At 42.9% G+C, this 22,956-nt stretch overlaps 1 pseudogene; it reads right to left on the reverse strand.

Annotated features, from left to right (window-relative positions):
• Positions 1–20,900: 20,900 nt before the first annotated feature.
• Positions 20,901–21,940, reverse strand: LOC147444376 (uncharacterized; annotated as a pseudogene).
• Between the last annotated feature and the right edge of the window lie 1,016 nt (positions 21,941–22,956).

The following is a 22,956-nucleotide window of genomic DNA, read 5'->3' on the forward strand; positions in this document are numbered from 1 at the left end:
TGTCATTTATCTTTTGAAGGATTTTGAATGGGCCATAAAATCTAGGGGCCAATTTTACTTTGGGATGCTTTTCTACACTTTTTAAGCGTCGTTTTTCTATTCTAAGCCAAACAAGGTCATTTTCTTTAAAAGGTGCAGGTCTTCGTTTCTTGTTGGCTTGTGCAGTGTATCTTTGTTGTGCTCATTTAATGCAAGCTATGGCTTCTTATAAAATGTGTGTGTGGTCTCTTGCTAATGTGTCAGCCGCCACAAGGACATCAATGCTAATGGTGGATACAGGGATAGGGAGTTTCTTCCCATAGACAATTTCAAAGGGTGCACGGTTGTGGAGGAGTGAGGGTATTATTGTAAGCAAATTGAAGCATAGGGAGGTGTTGGTCCTAGTTTGCAGTATTTTCAGTGGTATAAGATCTAAAAAGGTCCATAATATTGTTGTTTGTGGCTTCTATTTGACCATTACTTTCAGGGTGAAATGTAGATGTGAATTCCATTGTAGAGCCTAAGTTTTTGACTAGAGCGACATAAAAATGATTGCAAAAGCGTCCATCACAGTCAGAGAGAATGACCTTGGGGAAGCCATGGTAGGGAAAGATGGTTTTGAGGAAAAGGCTTGCAGCTTGTGGTGCAGACAATGTCTTTTTGCAAGGTACAAAGTATGCTTGTTTGATAAAATGGTCAACCATGGTCCATATCATATCATTGTGTGAGGATGTGGTGGGGAGTCTCGTGATAAAATCCATGGAGATTTGTTCCCAAGGGCCAGCAGGGATAGGGAGAGGCATTAAAAGATCATAAGACTTACCATGATGACGTTTAACACTTTGACATATCAAACATTCTGAAACAAATTTTGTGATATCGTGCTTCATTCCAGGCCAAAAGAAATGATCTTGACATGTAGTGAGTGTGGATTGAATTCCTCGGTGACCCGTATATGGTGGTGCATGCATTTCAGTCATTGCTAATTCCTTGAAGGGTGTTGTGATACATAGCTTTTGCTGAAAATAAAGATAACCATTTGCCAAGGTGTAGTGTTCATAGGGAAGACCATTATTGTGAGTTATTTCAAACCAAGCACGTGAGAAATGTGGATCGTGAGCATATGTGTTAGGCATAGAATGAAATGATTGCACATCACTCACAGAAATGTGACTCAAATAAACATGCTTGATTTTATCGAAGACACATGAACGAGTAACAGAAAGAACATTCACTTCAGGTTTTCTATTTAATGCGTCTGCTACTGCATTCGCTTACTTGGTTGGTATTGTATCATAGGATGGAAATTTTGAATGAAACCGGCCCATTGGATATGACGGTAAAAAATGGTGGATTGAGTCAAAAGATGTTTAATGGCCTATTGTTTAGTCTTGATTAGAACTTCAGAGCCTATAAGATAATGTTCTTCCAAATGTCTAGAGCGTGGACTACGGCTAGCAATTCTTTGTTATATGTGCTATATTTGGTTTCAGATGGTTTGAGGTTTCGACTTTCGAAGGCAAGTGGGTGATCATTTTGCATTAAAATTGTGCCTATGCCTGAGGCACTCTCGTCTGTAACAACTACAAAGAAGGGTTGTGTGAAGTCGGGTAACTGTAGGACGAGGGCATGTGTGAGGAGATATTTAAGAGTGTCAAATGATTTTTGTTGTGTGGGACCCCAATTGAATGGTATTTTTTGACGAAGTAGAATGGTCATCCGTGATGCAATTTGTGAGAAGTTTTTGACAAATTTACTATAAAAACTTGCTAAACCTAGAAAGGATTCTATGTCATGTACGGATTTGGGGGTAGGCCATGTTTTAATAGTGTCAATCTTTTGAGGGTCAACGAGACTATGTGGCCTAAATAATCAATGTGTGTTTGAAAAAATGTACTTTTTTCTGGATTGCAAGCAGTTGGTGCTTACGCAATAGCTCACAGAAAATATGCAGGTGATTTTGTTGCTCGTGCTCATTACGACTAAAAACCAAAATGTCATCAAAGAACACAATAACAAAGTCTTGATAATCAAGAAATATTTTGTTCATCATCCTAGCAAATGTGGCAAGTGCATTTGTGAGACCAAACGGTAAGACAATAAACTCATAATAACATGACTGGGTACGAAAGGCAGTTTTAACAATATCGTTGAGGTGCATACGGATCTGATGGTATCCCGATTTCAAGTCAATTTTGCTAAACAGTTTCGCTCCTCGTAAGCAATCTAGGAGATCGTTTATATGTGGGATGGGATATCGATTTTTGACAATGACCTTGTCTAACGAGCGGTAGTCTATGCACATGTAAAAGGTGTGGTTTTTCTTTTGGACTAAAAGAACTAGGGCACCAAAAGGGGATGCACTAGGACGGATGAGGCCCTTGTCTAGGAGTTCGTTGATTTGTTTTTGGATTTCTTGCTGGTGCAAGGGACTATGTCTATATGGTGCTCTGTGTGGAGGTTGTGAGCCTGGAAAAATTTCAATTTTATGATCTAATTCACCACGAGAGGGTGGGAGGTTAGGGGGGTAATCATCCACAAAGCAATCATTATACTGTGAGAGTAAATCATTATGTGTGTGAGAGACATACGATTGTGTGTGCTCCACTTCAGTAACAAATATCATGTATGCTTTGTCATCTTTTCGTAGTGCACGTTTTGATTGCGTGTGTGATATTAAGGGGACTGTAGCAAGTGATGCGTCCACAGAAAGTGAAATAGATTTGTGATTGAAAGTAAAATTCATTGTGTGTGTGCGATAATCAATTTGTGGATTATGTTGGTATCAAAAAGGCATGCCCAAAATGATATCGGTGGATTGCAATGGTGCAATTAAACAGTCACGTTGTTTTGTGTAATCACCAATGGCAATTGTGAGAGATTTAACTTCATGTGTGCCATTGTACATAGTTCCTTGAAAAGCACATTTTACTTTGTATGCACATGGTGTGGTGGTTAAATTCAAAAAAAAATTCTAACCAATTTTTTTGAAATAAAATCGTGTGAACTACCATCATCGTGTAAAATAGACACACTTGAATCTTGCATTTTGCAAGTTTGATGGAGCAAGGCATGAATTGAAATTGGCTTACCTGATACGTGAGGTGGTATTGCAGCTGTCCAATCAGCCATGGCATCGTTGAGGGGTTCTGATGCATCTTCGATGTTGTGTATGCGAGTTGTGGGTTGGCGAGGACCGGGTAGATGATTGTTGGTGTAGTTGGCTTCAACATGGCCGTATTGGCGGCATTTGAAGCACCAAACACCATTGCAACGTGCAGGGGGGTTGGGATGATAATGTGTGTTTGAATTTTGAGGTGCAGTGTGTGTGGGTGGAGTGGTGGAATTGTGTTGTGGGCGATGATTATTTTGGTGACTACAGGGAAAAGGGGGTGGACGGTTTTGTGTGTAGTTATTTTTGCAAGGATTTGAAGTATACCTGTTGAAATTATTACTTTTGCGATTGTGATTGCGGTTGTTGTTACCCCACTGACTGTGAGGTTGAAAATTGGGACGGTTGGGGTTACGCCTGTTGCACACTTCATGGACGATAGAGTTGATTTCTTTCTCAGTATCGTAGACCAAGGATATAGCTTCATAAAGAGATGTTGGTTTAAGAGAATTGAGTTTTGATTGTATACCATTGGGAAGACCATCTTCATATTTGCGTTGGAGAGACTCTGCAGGCACTTCTTCTACCATACGGAGGAGTAGAAGACGTTCCCAAAAGCGGTCGGTGTAACGAGAGATAGTGTCTTCTTGCATCCAGGAGAATTTGGCCCAAGCACAATGAGCATCAAGACCAAACTGAGGGGGTAGGAAGGAATCTTTGACCCGCTGTTGAAAACTGTCCCAAGTTGATGGTCGTTCTACCATTTTGCGAAGCACGTGCCTCACGTCCTAACTCCAAGGCCGCTCGTCTATCTTCGGCCGCCATGCGTGCTTGCTCGCGCTCATGCTCCAAGGCTAATCGTCTTTCTTCGCGCTTGGGATCCAGTTCTACCTTTCTTTCTTTGCACTCGCGATCCAATTCTGCCTTTCTTTCTTCGCGCTCGCGATCCAATTCTGCCTTTCTTTCTTTGACCGCCAAGTGCGCTTGCTCGCGCGCTGCCGTTCTTTCTTCAGCTGCAAAGTGCGCTTGCTCACACTCATGCTCCAAGGCTGTTGTTCTTTCTTCGTGCTCGCGCTCCAAGGTGGCGCGTTGCGCTTCTTGTCGTATCATCATGTCCATCATCGTCTTGACCAAAGCTTCCATAGGATTTGGTGCAATCCTTGGGGTAGATGGGGAAGGGGGAGGGTCGGAAAAACCTCTTGGTAGGGAAAATTCTTCTTCTCCACTTCCATGCTCATCACCTCCATGCAAAGTATGCATTCCGCTTCGGGTAATGACCATACACTGGAGTCTTGGGTTCTTAAGTTCACGAGGAACTTGGGTTCTTGTGGTTCTTGGGTTCTTGAGTTCCCGAGGGTCTTGAGTTCGTGAGGTTCTTGAGGTTCTTCTCTAGCTTGCAATCTGTGTTAGAGAAGGATCTTCTCTTACCCAAGATCTTCTCTTTCCTGCGGGCGCACCCCTTGGCGGCCTTGCACTCACACCAAGGTTGCTTTTTCTCACCTCACGTCCATTGGCTGGCCGCTAAGTGCACAATCCGCTCTCAATGAGTGAATAGAGAAACAAGGGGAGGCTGGACAAGTCCTTCTTTCTTGGGTTTCCTGTCACTCTTCAAAAACATGATTAGGAATCGACACGCCCAAGTGGACTTGGGTTACGTGCGACCGCAACAAGCAAAAAATAAATAAATTCTTGTGGTTCTTTCCTTCAGTGATACAGACCACTGCCAAAGCTCTGATACCAATGTAAGGTGCAGCGGAAGTGAATGTTGAACTTTGCTCAAGATGAGTGCTCTGAACTGTGCTCAATGGTTCCTTTTACTTACAGAAGGGAGAGCCTTCCGTTCCTTTAGTGAGAGAGTGAAAATGATCACAAACAAAGTGGGTAAACACTGTAAATGAAGGTGCTGAGACTGAGAGATAGAGAGAGAAGAATATGACACCAGAATGTTGTCAAACCCTCCTCCAAGGGCCCCACTCTCTATGGCAAGAGAGGTCTATGCTATTGATTGCACAATCTTCGTGCAATGGTCTGAATGCAATGGTCTTGCCGATGATGTCGACTACGACGAGACAGGTTGAAAACTGAAAACGCTAGGGTTGAAATCTGCAAATCTGGTATCTGCTGAATTATGACTCTATGTCGGTGCCGACGGTGATGACGACAAAGCGACGATGATGCGCTGAAAACGCAGATGCTAAAATCTGCGATTAGCGGGCTGAATCTGCAAACACAGGCTGATCTGATCGTGCGGCGAGCATCTGTTGCGGGAAGGTGAGATCTGCGAGGTTTGGGGGCTGCAATACGGAATCTAACTGCTGAAAATGCAAAACGCTGATGCAAGTGAAGGTTCTGTCACTGAGAATCTGCAAATCACTGATGGTAGTCTGTAATTGCAAAAACGTTGGGTTGGTCAACTGTCTGTTGCAAAAACGCTAGGGAATTTGCTAGCCCCAGGTTGATCTGCAAGTTGCAAAACGTTGGGGCTGATTTGCGAATGCTGAAAACGCTAGGCTGTCTCGATGACTGAAAAATCCTAGGTTGTCTTGTCGGGGGTCTTGTTGAGAAGGGTCACTGCCAGATACTGGGTCCCTGATGACTCTTCTGCCAGAAAGTGCTAGCGCTAGCTTTTCTTATATACTGACTGGCCACAAATGCCCTACCCACTTTCCCAACAAAGTCACTTATTAATAATAAGTGAAAAATGCCTAAAATAGGGAAAATGGGTTCTATGCACTGTAAAATGCTCCTGATGGGTACTGTCTATAATCTGATGATCATGCTATGTGCAACCAGAGGAAATGCAACTACTCTTAAGTGTCTAGACATGCACAGTCTGCGAACAGACTCACAAAGATGCCAGAACACCTCCTAAGCTAACTGAACCCTTGTCATGAAGTAGCTTGTCCACATGCACCTAGCAGATACTCCTCAGATTTTGGAACTTTACCTTGAAGCATTCGGTTTAGCATAGCCTACTCCGATAGAACCCCGATTTTAGCATGGGTGACTCTAGTGTAGCAGCTTTGCACAAGAGGGGAGTCACTACACTCCTTTGTCAATGGATTACTCCGATTTTGAATAGAGGCATTGATGTCCCTTTGGGTTTCAGGGATACTGATGGGCTGACAGTATTGTTGTATCACGTTATGAACTGGAATTCCCGAAAATGAAAATGATTGATTTGTACTTGATTTGTTTGAGTGCAGGAACTGAAAGACGAAATGACTGCAGCATTTCGGTCTCATAAATCTCTATAGACATGATTGCAATAAGGATTAGTTAATCAGACATTTGTGAGGTCGCAAATGGATTTAGATGCGATTACTAAATATGTTGCCAATTAATCATGGTTTGAGATTTGGAATGAATTTGTATGTGATTTGTCATGTGATGTCAAGTGATGTCCTATGATGTCTGGTGATGTGACTGTTAATTTGTACAAGTGCCAGACGTGTCATGTCTAGTGCGTCGGTACTAATAGTCAGTGTCTACTAAGACAGTTTATGGCCTCCGTCTGTTTTGCAAACGTAATCGAGGACAATTATAATTCTTTCAAGAGGAAGGTATGTCACAAACTGGTGACGTGGCACCCTAGTAAGTTGTCCCAACTTATGGCCAGAGGACAATGGCCCCCTGGGGACATTAAATTAAAAGCTAGAGATTTGTTGACATGGCTGTCGTACGGATTTTCGCGATTCATGCTGGCTGTACGGACTTCTGCGTTTTACGTTGACTGTATAGAATTTCCGCTGGTTGGATTTTAACTGGCAGCTTTTGGAGATGATTGCTTTTGAGTTTCAAGATTTTGGGGGCTCTGCTTTTAGCAACCCTATGTAATCTTGTCACGTGCGCACTTCACTTGACCGCAACCACCACATCTGAGAATCACTTCTGTGAATCAAGTGGGTTGTGAGTCATCTATTGCTTGTTTGGAAGGTTGTGAGGAAGATATAGACCCTAATACCACCTCTTTAACGCTATGAGTGTGGAGGTCCACAGCGTGTGGCCAATTGTCCTATTAGGCTACAAAAGAATGCCACACTAATGCAAACCAATCAAGCGAGCACGTCTACAATATTGATACTCATGTGTAATCGATGTGGCATAGAACATTTGATTGCTCAATGTCCAAATAGTCCAAATGCACTGAAGATCACGCCATTAAACTTGATTGAGGTTATCGAGGAGCCATCACAAAGTACACCTGTGGTACCAGTAAACGTACTCACACGATCGATGCTCCAAAAACAAAATTATATTCTTGAGGAAAGAGACATGGCATTAATTGCCCAATCTCAGAAAAAGAAGAAACACAAAGGAAGAGATCGCAAAAAGCAGCGAAGTCAGACCCCAGTTCAAAGACCAACATAGGGACTGTATATGAACGACACTGAAGAGGATTCTGATTTAGGTGAAACCATGGAGACCAAAACGACCACTAAGATAGAAACCAATAAGGAAGATCTTCATGAGCCACAATGGCCAGGATCCAAGAAGAAGATAGGAACTTATCCAAACCCTATAGAGGAGATCGAGTGAGTCAAGCAATTAAGAAGTTTGGTAGAGGATACCCAAAGGGATCTAAAACCACCACCTAGGCAGATCCAGATTACAGACACAGTGTTTTCTCCACAACAACAACCTCACCAAGTCCATAGACCCTTAGCCATACCTAGTGTCATCCAAGAAGAAAGTGACTTAAAGTCATGGGAAAGTGGGCGTACTCACTTCTTGATGGAAAGAATGTTTACAGAGGGACTACCTGATTCTATCGAAGAAATGGAGATCCCATCTTCCCCACGTCAAGGGACTGAAGCCCAAAAGGTGCCGTTAAACATTGCCAAATTGATGCATTTCATGTCTTCAAAAGTTAGAACCACCATCATGTCCAAACTATATAAAGACCCTCAGCTAGTCTCAGCTCTTCGAGCCTCTTCCTCAATGGAGAGCTGAAGTTTGGGGTACCACAATTTACACAGATGGATGGAGCTGGGGAGATGCCAATAGAGGAGGAACACTTAGATCCACAACCCAACCTAGATGAGAACCTTGTGGTAGAAATACCTGTTAACAAGTTGGGACAATACTTTTGAGGGTGATGAATCCAATGCGATCATACCAATCACTACTAAGGGATTAACTGTGAAGGGAATCCTTGATGGTGGCGTTGGTGTTAGCATTGTGACTAAAAATTGATGGGAAACTATGGGAAGACCCCACCTTGCGACCACAACCATAGTAGTGAAGGTGGCCAATGGGTCTATTGTTAAACCTATTGGGATGCTAGAAGATCTCAAGATCAAGGTCTTTGAACATGAAATAAGAATTACCTTCATTGTTATGGATTTCTCCAAGCACACTATGGCATCGGAGATGATCTTAGGACCTCCTTTCATGAGGGAAGCAAAAATGGTGCATGACTGGTCTAAAAACCATATCTACTTACAGTTCCAAGATTTTGTCATTCGAGTGGATCTTGTAACTGGTCGAGCACATCCCCTAGGAAACAGGTTTATAATTGATCATAGATATGACACCATAGTTCACTCGGACCCCTTGCAGTATTGTTACACATGTAAAGCGGACACTAATGTTGGGGAAGATTCTCCTTATATGGATGTACTACCTCGGATTACTGAGTCGAACAATGTGGATTGGTTCCACCTAGCAGCAACCATAGACACTTGGTGAAATAGGGGGACGACCTGGGTAACACTTGAGGGGGATGAAATGCCACCACTCGTACTCTTAAATATGCTAGAAGCAATGCATATAGCTTTTGATGACCTATAAGATGAAGGTTTGACTGGCATTGGAACCAGTAGCGTCTCACATGACTATAGCCCACACGATTTGGGGTCAGAATCATCAATTGAATTGACTCTGAGGATGAAGAATCTGAGTTAAATCTTAGTGCAAATGTGGGGACAAACCATTTAGGGCCCAGTGGTACGCTAGATGACAATCTATCCAAGGGAGTAGAAGAAACAAGTAGCGATTCATCTAGTGACTCTTCACTAGAGATCGACCATAATTGAAAATTAGACAAGAAGAGTAAGAGATATAAGAGCCGCCGATATCGAGCAAATGTGCGTGCTAGAATAAATGAAAATAAATATATAGCAGAATGGCTTAATTATATAGGGGCATGTGATGCTCATCGGAAGTCGATAGATAATTGGGGTGAATACCTTCAAAGCGTTATGTGGTGTAGTCCACAATCCATTGACATCGCACAATTAGAGGCTAGAGAGAAGCCAAAGTTGAGCCGTACCGTAAGGAGATGACAAAATCGAGTTATCTCAACAACAAAAGGAATCGGAAGTGAAATCACAATCCACAAAACAACGCGACCCCACAGACTTACACCCTGCACCTGAACATTTCAAATCCTATACCACAGAGGAACGTAAGGTTGTGTATACAAAGGCTAAAAAAAAACCTATTAATGGGAGCAATGGAGTCTATAACGATCCAATGATAATTATGGAAATAGAGTTAGCAGACCCAGGAGAAGAGTCCAAACCTGTTTTCATTGCCCAAGATCTGACAGAGACTGAGGAGTGTGTACCTAAAGAACTTCTCAAGGAATTCATGGATATATTTTCCTGGACATATCATGATATGAAAGGGGTTCCACCTTCCGTGGTGCAATACACAATCCCCATGAATAGCATGGCTAAACCAGTTCAACAATGACCCTACCCAATGAATCCTAAATATGCAAAGATTGTTCAAGAAGAGATTGAAAAGCTTGTGAAATGCGGATTCATATACCCTATTGAGCACTCACAATGGGTGTCTCCAATAGTGATTGTGCCAAAAAAGAATCGGAAACCCAGAGTGTGCGTGGATCTCAAGAAGGTCAATGCCGCCATAGGAGGGACCATTACCTCTTGCCATAATTAGAACATGTGCTTGAAAGATTTGCAGGGAAAGAAGCTTATAGCTTTTTAGATGGGTACTTTGGCTACAATCAAATCACAATTGCATTGGAGGACCAAGCTAAAACAGTCTTTATAACCGAATTTGGAGTGTTCGCATTTTGTGTTATGGATTTTGGCTTAACCAATGTCCCTGCTATCTTTCAAAGATTAATAAACATTGCTTTTAGAGAATATTTGAGGGAGTTTTGTGAAGCTTTCTTAGATGACCTTTGTGTTTATTCCTCTTGGAAAGAACATCTATCATGCTTACGAAAAGTGTTTGAGAAGTGCAGATTAGATCGCATCTCCTTAAACCCTTTCAAATGCCACTTTTGGGTTAAACATGGAGTCATTTTAGGCCATATAGAGTTTAAAAAAGGGATTTCTACAGATGAGAGAAAAATTAAAGCCATTGCTGAATTGGCGTCACCTACAAATTATAAAGGAGTTCAAAGGTTCATGGGCCATGTTGGTTATTACCGATGGTTTATTTTAAACTTTGCCGAGATAGCTCGCCCTTTGTACAAGCTTCTTATTGAGTTCCACTAGACCGTGGAGTGTGACCATGCTTATGAGTCATTGAAAAAGACCTTGACTAGTGCTCCTATTCTACGAGTGCCCGATTGGAATGTAATTTTCCATGTGCATATTGATGCATCGAACTTTGCTATTGGGTGTGTTCTAGCTCAACCAGGAGAATATAAACTGGATTATACCTTAGCTTTGCAAGTCGTCAATTGAATGATGCCGAGAGAAACTACACCCCTACAGAGCGAGAAGGTCTAAGTATGATTTATGCAGTGAAGAAATTTCGCTACTACCTTTCGGCCAACAAGTTTGTTTTCTATATTGATTATCAAGCCTTGTTGTATCTAGTAAATAAACCTTGTCCCACGGGAAGAATTACACGATCGTTGTTAATTCTCCTTGAGTCCAATTTTACCGTTCTGGTGAGACCTGGTAAAAGACATGTCATGGTGGATCATTTGTCTTGCATACCCAATGGTAAAGCCCCTACTGGAGTCGATGATGAGTTGCCCGATATTTCTCTATTCCTAGTCGAAACCATACCTGAATGGAGTGAAAAGATTGTGAACTTTCTAATTAATGGTTTTCCACCCAAAGAGCTTCGTAAGGACATAGCTCGAAAACTGTTAAAAGAATGTGAGCCTTACTCTTTCATTGCAGGAACTCTCTACAGGCTAGGGAAGGATCATATTCTTAGATGTTGTGCCCGTGAGGATGAGTATTCATACATACTGCAAGAAGCCCACATGGGTATAGCCGGAGGACATTTCTCAAGGGAACTAACAGCTAGAAAGGTGTTGCAATCAGGCTATTGGTGGCCTACCTTATTCAAGGATGCATCACTTTTTGCAAAAGGATGTGATGAATGCCAACATTATAAGATCACGTAACGAAAGGATAAGATGCCCTTACATCCTGTTAAAGTGACTCAACCATTTGAAAATGGGGTTTAGACTTTGTAGGCCCAATTAGTCCGGCAGCTCATAGCACTCAATCTCGATATATTATCGTTGCCACTGACTATGTGACAAAGTGGGTGGAAGCTAGGGCGGCACGTAAGGCTAATGCGAGGTCAACTAGCAAGTTTCTCTTTGAGAACATTATTACAAGATTTGGTTGTCCCTTTGAGATTGTGAGTGACAATGGTACTCATTTTATAAATGGAGTAATAAAGAACTCACTACCAACTTTATGATAGCTCACCATAAGTCTACACCTTATTATCCACAAGCAAATGGCCAAGCTGAGAGCACCAATAAGACCTTAATCTCTATCTTGACCAAAATGGTGGAAGCTCATCACATAGAATGGGATTTAAAACTGACTTTAACTTTATGGGCTTATCGTACTACGTACAAAGTTTCCATTAACTGCACACCATTTAAGATGGTGTATGGCCAAGAAGCGGTTATGCCATGGGAGTTTGTTGTTCCTAGTCTTCGAGTAGCTTCTCAAGAAGGTTGGGATGGTAACCCCTTAGTTGAGCGATTTTATATCCTTGAAAGGCTAGATGAAGAGAGGCAATTAGCTGTGCAAAATGAACTTGTGGAGAAAGAAATGGTTTGACCGTCATCTAAAGAACAAAGATATCAATGTTGGTGATAAAGTCCTTATGTATGGAGTGCGTAACGAAAAGAAAAAGTTGAAATATGCGGGAAAAGGACCATATAGAGTATGTGAGGTCACCCCACAAGAAACCATTTGTGTGGAGACGCTTGATGAAGTTAAAACTATTGGATTCCTCAATGGGAGAAAATTTATAAGATACTAAGATCCTTTAAGCCAAGAGGAGCTACGTGCCATCAATCAAAAAAAGGCAGCCAAGGCACAAACAGAATTGAAGAAGATACAAGCTCAAGTTGAGGCTAAGGAGCGACAACAACGCATAAGACGCCAACGAGAGGATAACCTTGGAGTTACACATGCATTCCACATTGAAACCGACGAGGATTGGTTGGACTCTGACACACCTCTACATACCCTATTGAGCTAAACAGCGCTTATGGAAAAGTGCTATATAATGCCTTATTGGACACGGTTGATAAATATAATCTGCTATCATATGGGGTGTGGTGTTAGTTAAGGAAGCCACCTCTATCTGAAAGTATTATCCAAGTCAAGGGTGTCAATAAGAAAAAAGCTCCGGTTTTTGGAATATGGCACACTTCTGTCAGTTATGACAATGGGGTTGTAGCTCAAGACTTTTTGGTCATGCCTGTTGGAACTATGGAGGGTAATATATACCTAGGACGCACGAGGATGATAGCCACCAAATGCACTATTGATTGGAGAACAAAGGGTGTCACAACACAGATACCCACTCTTAACCCTGCCACTCAAGCCATAGTCCCTAAGATATTGCCTCTTAAGGAAACAAAACCCAAAACATTGCATGTCCAAGAGGTTGAACCATATTTCCCCATAGCCCAACTCTCTAGAGCTTCAACTGATGTAGTTGAAATAAAGCTTGAGACACACGAGACCCATCCCAATATAAGAAAGAAAACATACAAGTGGGACCCTAAAGCTTCTTTAGCGACCATAGCTAGTGCTAAAAGATAGGAGCCTGGTAAGAGACGTCCCACTCACCCCAAGAAATGTAAAGAAACCTTGCGTTGGATTCCTAAAAAACTATTGGAACCCCAAGGCTACTATGAAGGAAATGATCAAATCTGGGGTGCCAAAACGTAAATTGTGCTCTTATTTGTCACCTGGCCCATGTGAGCCCAATCCTATGGCTCCAAAACGAATTGAATATTGCCGAGAAACCTCTCTGTTCCGGATATATTACTTGTAGCTGCAGTGACGATGCAGCTCTCGTCTTTTTAGTGTGAAAACCAAGTCGCATTGATCCCCACTGCTTCTGGGAATCTGATTTGTCTGCTGATTCCTTCCTGGATGGCGACGAAGGTCCACTTCGCGTTAAGCTGATTTGATTACATGGTGCAACTCCCAAGCACCGATTTGCTCGCTTCACGTTCCATGGAGAGTAAGGTACTCTGCTGAATTGAATCCTTAGGATTGATCACCGAGGTCCGGTCCTCCTAAAGATTTGGCCTTTGGATTTTCCTTCTTGAAGAACTTACTGAGTGCTCATTGTAGACCTGGATGTCCTGATATGAGCTTACCTGCTCGTTGAAGTAAGGTACGTTGCAGAAGGTACCTTTTAGGCTTATTGAGCACTAGTCCGTCCCTTGACCAAAAAGATGAAGCCTATTTGATAACTTCCTTGGCATACAAACCAAGGTTTTCCTAAGATTGCCAGAGGGACAATCCCATTGATACCTTGAAGCTTTGGCATACTTTAGGACTCGATTGAACCTGAAAGTTCGGATGTGAGTCTTGCAAACTTGAGGGCAAGACTTGAAGTAGGTAACTCGTAGAGAAGAAGATTGGCCGATCCGCTTCTGTTCCTTGTTATCTGCTTGAAGCTTATCGCTTGATTGAGCTTGAGTGCTCACATATATCTGTTTGGTTCTTGAAGAACTTCGACTTGTTCTTAACAAACCTGCCTTCGTTGGCCGACAAAAATAAACTTGAGAATCACTCATCTTGGGTCTTCGTGTTTTCCCTTGCTTAGATCCGTTGCGATCTTGATAAAGGGTTGAAGCTCGGTTGGAAGAAAGAGGGTTGATGGTGAGGCTCATCCTCTTGAGCCTGATGTGGTCGCACCACATTCCTTTTCTTGTGTGCCCTTTGAGGCTCCATCTTGAGCCTAATGTTGGGCTTGGTTGCATGCGTACCTGTTGAGGCTCCTGTCTGAGCCAAATGTAGGTGTACTCTTTGTGGTACCTGTATGGCTCCTTGTGAGCCTGATGTAGGCATACTCGCTGTCTTTAACTTGGAGGGCTCCTGTCTGAGCCCGTATGTAGGTGTCTTTGCTTGAGGGTCTATGTCACTGTCGGGGTGGACATAGCCTTGATTGCCTTCTTCTACTGAAGATGTGCCCACTCTGATTGGGCTGATGTTGGCTTGTGTGTATGAGCATTGCTATCTCGTAGACCGTCACTACGGGAGGCATCACTCAACCTCCGGCCTTCTTAACAGGGGGCCTTCCTCATGTGGCCCTTGCATTGAGCTGTCTTTGTGGGGGGCTATCCCCGAATCTGTGTACTAAGGAAAAAGATGCATGGCCCGCCCGCTTGTTGCAGACCTCCAGCTTCGCTGTGGTGCTCGGTCCACCACTTCTGGGTCATCCGGCTTTGATGGTTTGGCTGTGCTCGGTCCACCCCAATCGAGTTGGGTCCCCGACTTTGTTGTTGGGGTTGGTGCTCGGTCTGCCCACTGCGGGTACCCGGCTTTGCTGGTCTGGTTGGTGCTCGGTCCACCCGAGTAGAAATCAGGTCCCCGGCTTTGCTGATGCTAACTGGCTCTTACGTAGCCCGATGGTCTGCAGGCACATGTCTTGCTTGTGAAGATCCCGTCTTTGTGTGTTGTTGGGGCTCTCATGGTAGCCTGATATTCGGCAGACACTTGTACTACTTTTGAAGTTCAGTTCGCTGCTTTGGGCTCTGGCTGTAGCCTGATAGTCCGCAGGCACTCGATCCTGCTTTTGATGGTCTGTTTGTTGGTTGCTGCTTGCGTCTTGATTGAGTTTGGGGTTGTTGCCTTGCTTGGCTCACCCGCTGAAGATAGTGGCTAGGATCCGATCATCTTGCCTTCATCTACCGATTGAATTCTCCTCAAGAGGTACTCTCGACCTCACGCTGATATAGCGTGGCTCTTTCCCTACCGGCTTGTCTTTGCTGATGATGAGGAGGGCCTTCCTTGGCTCCTACCTCACTGCTTGCTGTTGCTGCTGAATGGAGGGGACTGTCTAGCCTGACCTCAAGAGAGTCCCACTGGAATACATGCTGGGGTGACATCTCGTTGTCCCCTCACGGTGAAGAAGCCTTGGATCTACTCCTTTGCTCTGACTGCGTCGAAGCAAGCCTTGGTCATCTTAGGATAAACTCTGGCTGGCGGTTGGCTGCGTTGTGTTGTCTTACGTCAAGTCACCGCGTCTGTGAACTGCGCCCAACACATTCCAGGAGATACTTAGAAGGATGATCAACCCCGTCCCATCCCGGGTGCTTTGTAGCTCGCGGCTTTGTTGTGTCCTTTGTAGTTGATACATTTTGTGGTAGCATCCTTGTACCTGTGCCTACTTCCTTTGAAGTGGTCTCAACCCAGTCCTTAGGTTCCCGCCCCAAATTTGCATGAGAGTGGAGTATTCCTAACACACCCTCTATCCACGGTGCTATTTGTTCCGATTTCTCACGGGGGCTTGCCCAGGTGATTCTGGTGAGAGCTACACTTAGCTCCGCTGCTATGACGGCTAGGTTCCTAGGCCTTGGCCGCTGAACTTCTTTGCTTTCCTTTCCACCTGTGATTTCTTGAGCTGGAGATGTCGTCCAAGCTTGTTTGCTATTCGGGTTCAAGACCCTTGTAGACAATCTGCACTTGCGGTCTATGCCCCTCAATGTACATACACCTATCATTCAATCCCCATCAAAAGTGCCAAGCGGACTTGGTACCAACATCTTTTTCTGCATTCAGCAAGCACGGCTGTTTGAGATAGACACAGCCTCATCGGTAAGACCGCTCATGCAGCCCATTTTGGATTTCATAGACGCACGTAGATCTACACCCTCCAAAGCATTAACCAGGGAAATTCCAGCCCTAACAATGCTACTCTCGGGACGTGAGTTCTCTAAGGGGGGGGTGTATGTTGGGCTCCGGTTGATTCGGAGCTCTCAGAGTGACAGTGGGCCGGTGACCACCCGATCTCGGCTAGCCGTGGCATGGGCTGCGGAGACGTGCGATGGACCCGGTTGGGACGACGGACGATGGGACATAGTCCTGACCTATGTTTTCTCCTCACCTCACTGTCTAGGTACTACGGACGCGTGCGGGGGTTTGAGAGCGCCAGGTAATGGGAGTGTCCCCCTCCACTTCATCACGGGGAGGTAATCGGGGGAGTCTGCCACGCACGAGGACTCCATGACCCAGTTTCGGGGCCATCGGCTCGTAGCCGGCGGGTCTCTTCGGCGAGCATCGGCAAGGCGCCTCATGTGGACAGGTGATCTGTTTTGGACGTTCAAGTACTCCACGTGGAGGTCTTGACTTCCTCTTCGAGCCCATCTATGCACATTCACGAACGCGCGTCCAAGGCGCTCCTCGTTTGCAGACTAAGGCTGCGGCAAATTCGTAGTCGGTTTATTTCGGCGAGCGTCGGCTTGGCGCTACGCACGGACGGTATGTCCAAATTGGACCTAGCTCGGGTACCGAAGAGAAAACGATTTGTTCCACCTATCTCAAAAAAGGGAAGTCAAATGAAGCTTCTTGCTCTTCATGTAGCTCCTATACAGAAATAGAAGCTTTGAGACAACCTCCACCCACCATTGTACATATCCATACAAACAAGGAAGAGTTTGCACCTCCCGTTGTAAGTTCACCACCTACACCAACGTTGCAAATAAAATCATGGGAGAGTATCTTACCACCCTTGCAACTAGATGAAATGCATAGGGAAATCGAAAACTATTGGTTAAAGCCTTCACCCATAACAACTTGGAACAATTGGTTTCGAAGGTGACGACATCAATTCAAAAGGTATGATCTACCCAAGGAAGGGGGGAGTGTTTGCTGACATCCAACATTCACTTACTTCCTCTCAACCTTCCTCCCTGACCTCTCAATCTCCAATCCTAGGGAATGTATATATAAAGCCTTATACTCACAAAAACAAGACAAAAATTAAAAGAGCAAGAGCCACCAAACAATAATGTGGAAACTTACAAGTTCTATACATAACACAAAATCATAAAAACACATTATGCACAAGAACAAGACCCTTGTAATATTTTCACTCTAACCATCATCTATTTGTGTGCACAAATATGGCTAGTATGCTAGAGTTATCCACTCCTGCCTTGGGTGAGAGGTACCCTCGTTACTTTTCACAAGTGTTTCACATAGTCTTTTCGGTGCTTGCCTGTGAATGGGATTTGGTAGGTATGTTAGCATGTGAGAGGAATTTCGAGGAGTTAGAATGGCTGATATGTCTCTTGACCACGACTGATCCATTACTTAGTAGAGAGTGTTTCTCCCATTGTACAAGCCTACCCTTTTGACCAAGATGACTATAGGCGTCTAGTGACCTTCTTAGTCAACATTGGTGCCTTTGATGAAGAAGAAGATTTACATGATTACACGGATGGCACATATGGTCTCATGGATGATGACTTTATTCTTGTCGACGATGAGGATATGGGTTTAGCCTTAGGATTCCCTTCCAATCTCTACAATATCCTATTCCCTTGACTCTCTAGGGCGAGTGCAAATAATTAGATTAGGGTTCCTTACGTTTTTTAATTGTGTTCAATGTCTTTGATGGAAAACGGCAATAGATGTTTACATGTTACAATGGATGTTCTCCATTATATCAGGTGTATTACTTCTTTTTATCTATGCTTCCACATTTACATGTTTGCATCTTGTCATTTGAATTCTAACAATGCATAAAATTTATGAACTTGTGACATTGCCAATTTAGATGCTATAATTTTTTCAAACTTCTAGTACCTTGTTCTTCTCTTTGAGTTTGGTCTATTAGTTGGCTTTAAGTAGGTATCAGGACCTTAGGCTAAACAAAGCCACTTAATTGCTGACTTCAATTGCTAAATAGTCTATTAATTGTAGTAACTTTAGTAATGTTTTAGGCTATGAGGATATAGTTCTCTCTAGTATTTATTCCACCTAAGTGTGACTTGTGTTATGGAAGCCCATGTGTTACGTTGGTATTTGAGACCTCGAGTCTCCCGGCTAGTTTATGCTCAAGCTGGTATTTGAAACCTTGAGTCTCCCAGCTGCTGGTATTTGAGACCTCGAGTCCCCCAGCTACTTGTAGCAACTATGACAACAACAAAAAAGAAAAAAAAAGAAAAAGCAAATAGCACAAACTTCCTTGTATTTTATGTGGATCACACTTAAGTGGTATAAGTGACAAGACCACTAGTCCTTAGATCCTGACGAGCATTCCTAGGATTAACTACTCTTTTTAATTAACCTTGGTCAATCTATTACTTACTTTAGCCCTAGCTCTTGTGTACTTCTCTTAGAGTTGACCTAATAGACCCTAACTCAATTGCATTTTCTTCAGGTAGTACGCTTGTTCTAGTTGGCAATGTTACAATTCATGAATTTGTTTTTGCATTTCCTAGGATATCATGTATGCATCTCACTTATTACACACCTATACATGTTGCCTTTGAGCTTTCACAATGTTGTTTTTCTTCTGACACATGTACTTCTATCGTGGATCCCGATGCTGCACTGTTATATTCTGATGACGGAATCTACATCAGGAAGGGGGACATGTTAACCACTGGCATCCACTTCTAGTAGTCATGGGCCAGGCTTGTCGGTCCAATAGGAAAAGGGTAAGAGTGATCGCCGATAAGAGGTGCACTCTAATAGGAACATTCAAGGGTTAGTTGGCTAAGTATGGGCGTCCAAGTGTGAATGAGGTGAGCTCATATAAAAGTCACCTAAACCTAAAAATCATTTATTCTTTCATTTGTGCAATTGAAGAGTGCTCTTGCTCCATCTCCATCATCTTCTTCATCATCTCCTTGTGTGTGTGTGTGTATGCGAGAGAGAGAGAGAGAGAGAGAGAGAGAGAGAGAGAGAGAGAGAGAGAGAGAGAGAGAGAGAGAGAGAGAGAGAGAGTGATCGAGCATTGCGACGACGACACAGTGACGGCCCGGCGAAGCGGTGGCTCCTTCTTCTTCGCGGCGAGGAATCCTCCACGAGAGCAAGCATAGAGTGGTGGATGACACACCATCGTCACCTTTGAACTTACTAGTTTAGGCTAGTTGCGTGCTTGGAGCCATCTGTGGCTCGCACATAGTGCTAAGCAAGGCCCTTGCTTCGATATGTGCGGCAGAAGCCCACAGCAGGGAAGGAAGTCAGTAGAGATTAGTGTTGAGTGATAACAATACGAAGGTCAAATAGTAGCTCTAAAAGAAAAAAATTAATGATGGTGCTTTAATTTAAGCAACTGGTTTAATAAAATTTAATAGAAAATCCATGCCTAATACATGACCTTAACCTTAACCATCTAAAAAGGGTATTAGAAACATCAGTAGAGGATGACATAGAATATGAAGTAATATACCATATGATGGAACATTAAAGAGAATCTTAGAGAAATTTAATTGTAAATCTACTGCCATTACACCACTGTCAATGAGTATAACCGGACATAAGTAAGGTAATAGCTTGTGCAAGAAGCAATGAGAGAGAAATTTTGTTGTTTATAGTAGATAGTTGCGTTCATAGTTATATCTGCATTGTTATAATAGGAAGAACAATCACTTCAGGTTGGTAGCTACAAATATATAAGGTCAAACAATCTTGCTTGGCACGGGAGCCTCGACTCAATTAAATTGAAATGAAGGGTGGGGTGATTCTCTCTCATGTGTCATGACAGTTTCTTAACGTGAGTTGTCCAAGTTTGTTACTAAGACCATGTGCCTAAGACCCTAACTCAGTCACCCTCTTTTATAAAAACAAATGTAGCTTTCTCGCACATTTACATAAGACTATGCTCAAGAGAAAGGAAGAAAGTAGGTTTGTCATCATCAACTTGCCATGTGGCACTAATCGATTAGCTTTCTCCAACAATCCACAATTGCTCCCAAGAGTTCCATGCTTTACTAAGGCCTTACATCTTCAGCTTCTACCAAAGATTTAGTGCTTACAATCTTATGCAATCTTCAACAATCTTATAAAGCATGAAGGAAAAAGGCAATAAATGGGGTTAGAGATCCATTATGTCGCTCTTTTGACGATAGATTTTTATTGTATATATATAAACTAGTATGGCCCTTTGATATAACTTACCACATAAGACTAGCGACAGAGAACTAATCCAAGAAATTGAAAAAAATAGTGAGAGAGAGAGAGAGAGAGAGAGTAGTGTGCGAGCAGAGAGATTATGAACCTCAATAATCAGAAGCGGGTATTTAAAATAACATTTTATTGATTGGAAATGCAACCAATTGATAGAGAGAGAGGTAGAGGGAGAGTAATGTGAAAGCAAATACCAGACATGCTCTCGAAACTACCAAAATGAATTCTTGCGCTGCAATGAAATAAGACAAAAGAGAATATACATGACGTACTATATTTTTTTGTGATACTTCAGAAAATAGTATTTTGGACAATTAGGATTATGGCCTATCAAATTATTATATCCCTCTGTTGAAGTTGCTTGCTGGACTACTATCTCCTTTTTTTCTAATGCAAGAGCTACACTTTTGCTATTTGTCGCATGCAAAACATCGAACCTAAAATTATCAGTGGAACGGTTGGTATGCTGCAAAGTCTTTCCTCATTTTTTTGGGTGGTATTCTCGTGTGTGCCTTTCTCCTTGCGTCGTAGTTCTTTGTCACGCCTATGTATTTCCTACCATTTTTTGTGCAGGTTATCGAGTAGACTATGTAGTTGATTTCCTTGTCTGCCGCTGCCTCTTTGATGCCGGCATCTCCGGTGATGTCTCCTCCTGTGTCTGAGTTGCCTGAGTACCGTCCTCCGTTTCGAGCTTTATGTCTGCGATGTATCCCTGCATTGCATAAGTAAGTGTTAGTTGTGTTCTGGTTTAGAATTGCAAATAGATGTAAGTAGGTCTTATACGTAAGAAATGGATGCAATGTTTACCTGTTGTTTTGATTCTTTTTCTGAACGGGTCTGTTGTTTCGAAGCACTTGTTGAATAACTCTTGATCGAAGTGCCAAGTGAAATGCTCGTCTGTCAATATTGGCTCATTTTCTTGGAGTCCCATCTCGACCCTAATTTTGTTTAATATCATGTCACCGTTTTTCCTGTCAAGGTCAAGGAGTTTGTCGAGCTCTATGTTGAAGCCAAAGTGCAGCATCTCGTTGGAAAACAATGAAATGCCTTTCGTCTTTGTATGTAGCAATTGCAGAGCCTCTCCGTCAAGTAGTCTTCCCGCTGTTTCGTCGTATTGCAACTCGAATTTGTTGAGAATTTCTTTCTGCAGTCCGGTTGCGAACCTGACTTGTTTGTCACTGTTTTGCTTTAGTATCTGCTTCATTGAGTTGATGTAGCTGCGGACGTGTGAGTAATGTGGTCGTGGTTTTATGTATGAATGTGGATGCTCCCCTGCTAAATTTTCCATTCTCATTTGGCCGGAGGTAGGATAGGCTGATGAGTCGTCATTGTTTGTTGTAGAGAAAGTGCTTGTTGCGTTACTTTTGAACATATCAAATAGCTGTAAGTGAGGACAAAGAGTAAGCATTTTGTGAGAAGAGTTTTCTATGCATTCAAGCGTAATGTTGATCTTTAAGGAACATAGATTTTGGAATGTATAGACCTTGTTGGCTGCCATGTTGTAGTCGTTTTCTTAAAAACTTGTATGACAAGACCCGATATTAAGAATTGCATCAAACGATTTAGAAGCGAGGAAAAACTTTATATGAAATGGAGTTATACAATTTTATGTGACTGTACATATTCAAGTATCTGAAAGAAAATATCGCATAGGCTCTAACATGTCTGGTGTAGGAAGCTCTAGGATCCTTATGTGTCTTCTTTCGGTGACTCGCGAGAACATGACATACGCAAGGCCTGGCGCGAAAACTTGTTTGATGTTGAGTATGGCTTTTCAGCTATTGTTGCACCCTACGATTTGTGACCCGTTATTGCATATGCTAGTATAAAAGGGAATGTATATTTGTGGTAATATTTGAAGTTGAATGCCCTGGTGGAGTGTTTTGTACGCCGAATGGTGATTCTGGTATTTGTGTTGTCTATGAGCACAGTGATCGCGTCCACTAGACCGGTGCAATCATGGGATATATCCTTGACCCTGCATGTGGCACCATTTGCAGCGCCAATTTCCAAGTCTAGATTTGAGGTGATCATACACTTTGCACCAACAACGACATTGTGTATTTCATTGAAAGAGGTGTCGTTGACCCAGCTTTCTAAGAGTGGCTCGTTGTCCGCGTTTGTTTTTAACAATATTCGGACTATTTGCTCGTTTGCAAAACTCCTTTGCAATATGATGTCATTGTATCTCCGAGCGTTGTCGCGATGTGTGCAAATGATTGTGGTGTCTTCGTCCATTGTTTCCAATAGTTCTTGTTCATTTATGATGCACTCTGAAAGCGTGCTTGTTATCTCTTCTTCGGTTGGCTTTCTTCGTCTAATTGTATGCAAAAAATTGAGGAATATTGGGTCCGCTGCGTGTCGAACTGAGAATGTCATCTTGTGGACTATGCCATGCTTGAAGTGTGCCGATTGTGTAATTGTACATACGTGGCAGAAAGGTCCAGGGTGCTAACAGACGGGCGGTAGCTGTGCGAAGTCTCCAAAGAGAAGCACCAATTTACTGCAGAATGG

Source organism: Adiantum capillus-veneris, chromosome 13 (genome assembly GCF_014529385.1).
Source record: "Adiantum capillus-veneris isolate H3 chromosome 13, ASM1452938v2, whole genome shotgun sequence".
In the NCBI taxonomy this organism is placed as follows: domain Eukaryota; kingdom Viridiplantae; phylum Streptophyta; class Polypodiopsida; order Polypodiales; family Pteridaceae; genus Adiantum; species Adiantum capillus-veneris.